This window comes from Mesocricetus auratus, unplaced genomic scaffold, assembly GCF_017639785.1.
Source record: "Mesocricetus auratus isolate SY011 unplaced genomic scaffold, BCM_Maur_2.0 Super-Scaffold_100009, whole genome shotgun sequence".
In the NCBI taxonomy this organism is placed as follows: domain Eukaryota; kingdom Metazoa; phylum Chordata; class Mammalia; order Rodentia; family Cricetidae; genus Mesocricetus; species Mesocricetus auratus.
This window is the reverse complement of record NW_024429193.1, coordinates 23,670,409-23,678,472: the sequence shown is the minus strand read 5'-3', so window position 1 is coordinate 23,678,472 and position 8,064 is coordinate 23,670,409. Positions and strand designations below refer to the sequence as shown.

At 44.5% G+C, this 8,064-nt stretch overlaps 1 protein-coding gene across 2 annotated transcripts in view; it reads left to right on the top strand.

Annotated features, from left to right (window-relative positions):
- The first annotated feature begins 2,465 nt into the window (after nucleotides 1-2,465).
- Slc9b2 (solute carrier family 9 member B2) overlaps nucleotides 2,466-8,064 on the top strand; it is a 39,719-nt gene continuing 34,120 nt past the window's right edge. Inside the window, exon 1 of one of the 2 annotated variants that reach the window (XM_021233987.2) lies at nucleotides 2,466-2,712. The gene's annotated coding sequence lies outside the window, so the exon portion shown is untranslated. The remainder of the gene's footprint in view (nucleotides 2,713-8,064) is intronic. The other variant, XM_005081976.4, reaches the window with a different exon arrangement.

Genomic DNA, 8,064 nt, shown 5'->3' with positions numbered 1-8,064 from the left:
GGGGCACGTTGATTCCTGTGTTCAGAGAAGGCTCATTGCTTGAGAAAGCAGAAGAGAAGAGCCCAGGCCTTTTCCACACTTAGTGAGGCATCCGTCCCTAACTGGAGAGGACACATTAGGGGCTCGGGTTTTAACACAGAAATTTGGGGAGGACACCTCAGTTTATAGCCACAAGTAAAATTAAAATATGAATAAAAAGAAAGGAGTTTTTTTCAAAACTGAAATGTTTTTGTAAAGTTCCTGCATTGTTCTGTTTGTTGACAGTACTTGATCTCTCTGCACAGCCACAAATGCGCACCACAGGTAAAAAGGACCCCGCCTCAATGACACAGGGGAGTAATTCTGATTCACAACTACATTTTTTGTCTTGTTATGTAAAAAAAAAAAATGACCAAGTGTTTACTACATATTAAACTCTATTTTCTTCGTCTAGACATTGGCTTATTAAAATCAGCAATTATATCCAATATGGGACTAAGACTATATAATTAATGTGCAATGCAGTCCATTTGAGAGGATTTTGGTAGGTTAAATTCAGCAATGTTTTTCAACGGTTTCCAGGATAACAAATTAGAAGCACATGATTCTGGAAGTAGGCTCTGCATAAATATAACTAAGTCACTAACAAGAGACAAAGTGAAGTTGAAGCAAATAGATTATTCTAGAAAAGGGGCAAGTAAATTTGTGAATGACAACTCGATAACATTGTTTACAAGTGATGTCTTTCAGCTTTAAGGCTGTGTGTGTGGGTCGTCTGTTGTCACCTTAAAAGACCCTGTGATACGAAGCCAGCACCGATCTTTGCCTTTTCAGAGACTTAACAAGCCAGGCAGAATGGCTGTGGCATCCAATGAGAGGATAACACGCTGTGTAGGCGCACTTGATGAATTTGAGTTGAAATTCACAACAAAGGGTACTTGGAGTAGCACTGCCGAGAACTCCATTGATGAGGTTAGCTAGGGTATTCTACAAGCAGGTGGTGGACTGACTTGTGTGACCTACCCCAGGACATCCAGCCTACTCTGTAGTTTAGTTGTCTGGTCTCTGTTTCTTGAGGCAGCTTCTCACTATGTAGCTCACAATGACTTTGATACCACCATCCTCCTGCCTCATGGGTGCTGGGAATATACATTGGCTAGTTTTTTTGTTTGTTCGTTTGTTTTGTTTTTTGTTTTTTGGTTGTTGGGTTTTATGTTTTTTTTTTCTTTTTTGGGTTGGGTTTTTTTTGGTATGTTTTTGGGTTTTTTTTGTTTTTGTTTTTTTGTTTGTTTTTTTGATAGGGCTTCTCTGTATTGTTTTGGAGTCTGTCCTGGAACTCGTTCTGTAGACCAGGCTAGCCTCAAATTCACAGAGATCTGCCTTCCTCTGCCTCCTGAGCGCTGGGACCACCAACGCCCAGCTAGTTTTTTATTTTATGAAATTAGGGATTTGAGCTAAATGCCTTGTCTTTCTTTCTGTCATGATCAAAATGCTGTAACTCCTTACCTAGTAGATGAGCCGAACATTGGAGTGGAGGGTAATGAAATACTGTATGTTGTGAGCAGGTTCACGTATGGCTAAAAACAAAGGAATTCCTTTAAACATGGTGAATTCTACGAGATAGATTCCAACAGCCAGCGCTGTTCACTCACTGCTGTGAGAACTTGACACCAGGAATGAATCTAGCCAAAGAGTTCAGTGCTCTCCACTCAGGCCAAGCAAATGAAGAGACATATCAAATGAGCATCATATGACCAATGGGGGGAAAAAGGAAAATATGTCTTAGTCCTGCGCGAAGAGGAAGCCGATGAGAACGGAAATTTTTACAAGTTTTAGAGAATGGGTTCATTTCAGGAAAAGAATCTTTGCCTCTGAGAAAGGGTACTGGATGGAGCCCATGTTCATCCCGAGGATGAGCCAGAAGAGGCACCCATGATTTCTGTCTGGTGTCGAAACTGACTTATACACCTGCGTCCCTGAAACCCAAGATTGAAGTTAGCACTTGCTCAAGGAGTGAAACCAGGTAAGGGATGGGAGCCGCCAAACTGTTCTTTTAGAAGCCCACACCCCCCATATTTGGGTGTGTCTTTCTTTCGCCTCTTCACCCGTGTTTAAAATCTATGTTAAAAGATCATGACAGCTGGGTGTTGGTGGCACACGCCTTTAATCCCAGCACTGGGGAGGCAGAGGCAGGCGGATCTCTGTGAGTTCAAGGCCATCCTGGTCTACAGAGCGAGTTTCAGGAAAGCCTCCAAAACAATACAGAGAAACCCTGTCTCGAAATACCAAAAAAAAAAAACAAACAAACAAACAAAAAAAAACATGACAAACTCCAACCCTGCTTTGAAAGAAAAGGAGAAAAATAGCAAAGGGGGACACCAAACTGGAAGTGATAAGCTCTGCTCCTGAAAGAACCCAGCCTCTCCACAGTCGGTGAGAAGACACTGAGTGTCCTGGAGGTGGCGAGGGATCACAGAATTCAGGAGATTCCGGAACAGTGAGGGAGTCAAACTGCTGGCCCCAACCTTGTGAGGCAGGCGGCCAGAGACTGCGGGAAGCGGGGCGCGCGGGGGCCGGGGTGTTCCTCCGCGTGAGAGCACGGAGCCCTGAGCCCGGAGAGTGCGCCCCGCCCTGCACCGCGCCCCTCCCGGTTACCGCCGCCTCCGCAGACCCAGGCTCGGTTCCCAGCCAACGGAAGCAGGGTGGCCTGTGCCGAAGACTGCTGGCAATGATGTGAGTAGCACACGCTTAGCGTGTGTGCGCGTGCGTGCGTGTGCCTGTGCGTGTTTGGTGTCCTTGTGTTACTGTTACTAGGTAATTTGAGCGGGGGTTTTCCTTGTTTTTATTTTGGGACGGCGTAGCACTTCAGGGTGCTGAGGATCATCAGGTCTGAACACGGCACCATATTAAGCTGTGGCTCTTTCACTTGCCAGGCATCGGCTTCTTGTCTCATTCTTGTTCCAGACTCGGGTGAGATTTATATCACCAAAACATTAATGGCAAGAAGCTTTAGCCTCCCAGCCAGAAACCAACACCAGCAGACAGGATGGAGCCGGGACCTGACACAGGTCTACTCTTTTCCCTAAAAGACCCACTCCCTGTGAAATGCCGAGCCGCCCACCCCCACCCCCTCCCCACCCCATGTCTGCTGCTGCATAGGCTTACTGTTTCCCTCGAAATCCTGAATGACGAGTTTCCGTTCTGCAGACTCCTACAGGTCTTTTCTGATCCAAGCAGGCACAGGGACAGGAGATACAACTGTGAATTACCTACTGTTTCCACCTACAAGAAATGCAATTCTGGGATAGAAGTATACCTAAACAATAAGTTAGACACTCAGCATCCACGAATGCCCTAGGGATGTGGGCCAAGTATCAGCCTTCTATTGCTGTGATAAACCTCAGGGCCACAAGCAACCTGGGGAGGAAAGGGTTGATTTTATCTCACTGGCTTACATCATGAAGGGAATTTGGGGTACAAACTCAAGGCAGGAACTGAGCTAGATGCCATGGAAGAATAGTGTTTACTGACTTGCTGTCCATAGCTTCCACGGTATGCCTTTTTACAGGTCTCAGAGCTACCTGCTCAGGGATGACACTTCCCACAGTGGGCTGGGCCCTCCCCCATCAATCATTAGTTAAGAAAATGTCCCACACACTTGCCTACAGGCCAATCTGATGGAGGCATTTTCTCAACTGAGATTCCCTCTTCCCAGATAATTCGAGATTATGTCAAGGTGACCAAAAAACAAACAACAACAACAACAACAAAAAAACTAACCAGCCCAATGATTAAGGCGTGTTATGTATTTTCTGGCATAAGAAATCTTTAGGGTGACAACCCCATCAACTATTTTCTCAGCAATTTTGGAGTACCCACAGAAGACATTAAGAATGAGGCCAGCTGAACCAGGTGCAATAGTGCATGCCTAGAAATACCAGCACTCAGGAGGCAGAGGCAGGTGGATCTCTGTGTGTTCGAGGCTGACTTGGTCTATACAGTGAGTTTCAAGACAGCCAGAGCTATATAGTGAGACCATGTTCAAAAAGAAGGAGAAGGAAAGGGGAGAAGGGAGGAGGAGGAGGAGGAGGAGGAGGAGGAGGAGGAGGAGGAGGAGGAGGAGGAGGAGAAGAAGAAGAAGAAGAAGAAGAAGAAGAAGAAGAAGAAGAAGAAGAAGAAGAAGAAGAAGAAGAAGAAGAAGAAGAAGCCAAGGTGTTAGTGATAGTGACCCAGGCCCGGATGCATGTTCTCTTGTCCAGCAGACTGTGGAAAACTTAAAAACTCTCCACAAACTTCCTTCCATTTGGGTTTGGGTGTAGGTCTAGAGTCTAGCAAGTAGATAATGTACTTGAATCTTCAAAGGCGGGCAAAGCCAAGGCCATTGCTATTTTTCAATGCTTCCTATCGGCAAGGAAGGCCCTGAGGGTGGCACTGTCTTGGGTCTCCTGTGCCCAGAGACTTTTAGACCCAGTCATACCATGTTAAATCCTCAACCTTGTTGCTGACAGGAGGCAGTTGGAGGAGTCGGGGAGTAGAGTAGGTCTCTCATCCCAGACTTGAAGAGACTGAGGCAGTAGAGTCCAAGTTTGAAGCCAGTGTAGGCTACACAGCGAGACCCTGTGGTGGTTGACTTGCCTTAGTTACTTTTCCACCACGACCAAGGAAGGAAACTTACAGAAGAAAGAGGTTTGGTGGCGCTTACAGTTTTAGAGGGTTAATCACCATGGCAGAGGTGTGGCAGCAGGCGGGCGGGCAGGCTCTGGAGCAGTAGCTGAGAACTCTCCTCTTAAAACACACCAGAGAGGCAGAGACGTACTGGCCATGTTGTGGGCTTTTGAAACCTCAAAGCCAGCCCTTAGTGGCACACCTCCTCCAACAAGACCACACCTTCCTTCACAGTTCTACCAACTGGGAGTCAAGTATGCAAAAATATGAGCCTCTGGCGACCATTCATGTTCAAACCATCACGAATATATTCTTGTTCTATGCAGATTGCATCCAGATCTGGGCTTCTCTAGTGGCAACTACTGTGATGTGGAAACTCTTGCCTTTGGCAAAAATAGAATATTTCTTAAGGGTCAGTTGTTAGTGTTCAGGGGCTCATCCTTGAGGGCCCAGCCTAGACCCTGCTTTTCTAGCACTTCAAAACAATCAGGGTTATCTAATTCTCTATGTAGCGCGTCTTCCCTTTAAAATGCCTTGAGTGAGCTGGACAGAGGTGGCTAACACCTTTTATCCCAGCACTGGGGAGTTAGAGGCAGGGAGAGCTCTGAGTTCCAGACTAGCCTGGTCTAGAGTGAACTCCAGAACATCCAGGGCTACACAGAGAAACTCTGTCTGGAAAAACCAAACCAAACCAAAAACAGCAACAACAAAAAATGCCTGGAGTGACTTCTGTCATGTACATGGACACTTGAGCCATCTGAACCTAAACTGTTGTTTTGGGTTTTTTTGTTTTGTTTTGATTTATTCCATTTTGGGTTTTGTTATATGGGAAGTGACGCTCTGGGGTTAGGTCTGGAGGTCATTCCTTGAACTGCTCACATTTTTGTACCTGCTATACCCTAGGTAATACGGCACATAGAATTCCCATCATGAACGTCCACATCACTCATGATCCTTTCTCCTACAGTTTCTTTGCTTGGAATGGTCTGTTCTATGACTTCTAAATGAAATCATTTTTCAGGGTCAGAGTCCAGCATCTCATGACTACCCCAGCGTTTTGACTACTAATTACCAAGAGGCTAGCCCGTGTTTCAACACTGCTTCTCATATGAAGTTCTCAGAGCTGGTTCTGTAACAAATTCACCTGTTATAGTTGCCAAACTGTGTCGGCTGTAGTAACAGGATTTATTTCTTTGTCAAAACTCCTTGAAAATAGAATTCCCTTTCTCACAGAGCATGAGGTATGAGGGGGTCGTTGTCCAGGGTTTATTCGGTAGCCCAGTGATCTCAGGGCCCTATATTGCTGTCTGTGATTAGCCAAGTTTGACTTTTTGTCTACGAAGACTGACTGTTAAGTTTCCAAGACACATTATCAACACAAATGGGCACTTAAAGACAAAAAAATTAATTTTTTCTCTTTCTTTTTACTAAGAAGAAATTTATTAATCCATTGGCAGGAATCCTTCATAGCCCTGGACCAAAATCTGAAAAACAGTCTTGTTATAGAGACCAATTTAGACCTGTCGTGACTTCATCCCTAGAGTCAAGCAAATAATGCATTGTCATATCCGAACAAGTGGCCTTTAGATGTGCAGTAAGCCATGTCTATAACACATAAGTGACCCCAAATCTAAAAATAAGACGTTAAAATTGCAATTAAAAGTTTTGCCCTTGGAAGGAAGATAGACTAGAGAGAAGCAAGAATCGGGTTCCTCCTTATTTTGCTATAATTTTCTTACATTTATATTTCATCAGTGTTTTCCATCATGAAGAATCAACAATATCTCCGGGGTAAGGAACCAAATAGTGTAACTGATGCTTTCCTTGGTTAGCTTGGCCTCCTGTGGTCCACACACCTAGAGTTCTCAGAGAAGGTCATTCTCAAAGGGAAACATTCTTAGTCATTCCAGGAATTCTCAAGGAAAGTTTTAACCTCCTCTGTCCTGGTCTGAATTCCTCACTGCTGAGTAGAGGACCTCTTGACGTGTGAACCTTACATTGGGGTTAGTAAGCAGAATCCACAACTAGAATATGTGTTCTACATAGAAACTTCCTATGGAAGCCTGGTATGTTGGCTCACTGAGGAGGGTCGGGCAAATGGTTGCTAAATGAGGTGCTAGCTAGCTTAAGCTACAAAAGGGAGTGCTTCCTCAGAAGAAACAAGGAGAAATAAACAAACAAAAGGTGCTGTGTGAGTCTGAGAATCTACTGTTTAGACACTTGACTGGATGAACACCAAATGTAGGAGACTATTACTACTGTAGTCATTGTAGAATACTTAATGAGCAGCCATGGTAATGGACTCTTAAACGTATACAGCACAGAGAGTATTCCCACACTCAGTCCACTCATGCTGCTATAGCAAAATACTGCAAGCTGGCTAATTTACTAGAGTAATAGTAGGTATTTATTCCTCACAGTTTTAGACGCAGGAAGTTCCAGGGTTATGATTCTTAAAGATTTGGTGTCTGGTAAGAGCTTTCTCTCCGTTTATAGTACCTTCTTGTTGTATCCTTGTCCTCTTGTGGAGGGATGGAGGGACAATGCCACATGACATTGCCGAATAGGAAGAGCTGTTCCTTCAGCCTCCTTTTACACACACACACACACACACACACACACACACACACACACACACACACAACACACAACACACACACACACACAAGAGAGACAGGTCTATATACCCCTGGCTGTCCTGCTGTCCTGGGACTCTCTGGTATTAGTACTGAACTCACAGAGATCCTCTGGCCTCCTGCTGGGATTAAAGATGTGTTAAGCCAGGTGTGGTGGCCCACACCTTTTGTCCCAGCAGTGGATGCAGGGGCAGGTGAATCTCTAAGTTTGAGGCCAGCCTGGAGTGCAAAGTGAGTTCTAGGACAGCCATGGCCACACAGCCACACAAAGAAACCCTGTCTCAAAACAAACTAACAAACCATGCCTGGCCCTTCAACCTCTTTTTAAAGAGCAGTATTCCATTCAAAGAGTGGGTCATAAAAGTGACTTAATCCCTTCCTAGGAATCTATATCACTTACTGATATCCCTCTTGGTTTAAGTTCCAAAATGTGAGCTTTGGAGAAATAGAGGCATTACAAATGGTGTCAAGCAATATATGTAAATTTTCAGTAAGATTCCCCCATTAAACTTTGACCTGTCCATATCACAGGCAAGAAATGTAATGGTTAATCTTGATTGTCAACCACTGAATTGAGAATTACCTAGGAGAATAGAAAAAGGAGATCTAACCTAGTGAGCTGATTAATCACTTAATGGGGTCATAAAATTATGGAATTATTAAGAGTTAAAATATGAGACCAATATGAGATTTAAAATATAATATCTCATTTAAGGATGCAGGTCATTGGGATGGATCCTTGCTGGCTATCTCTTACTTTGGCCAATTCCTTTATAGTCCCTCT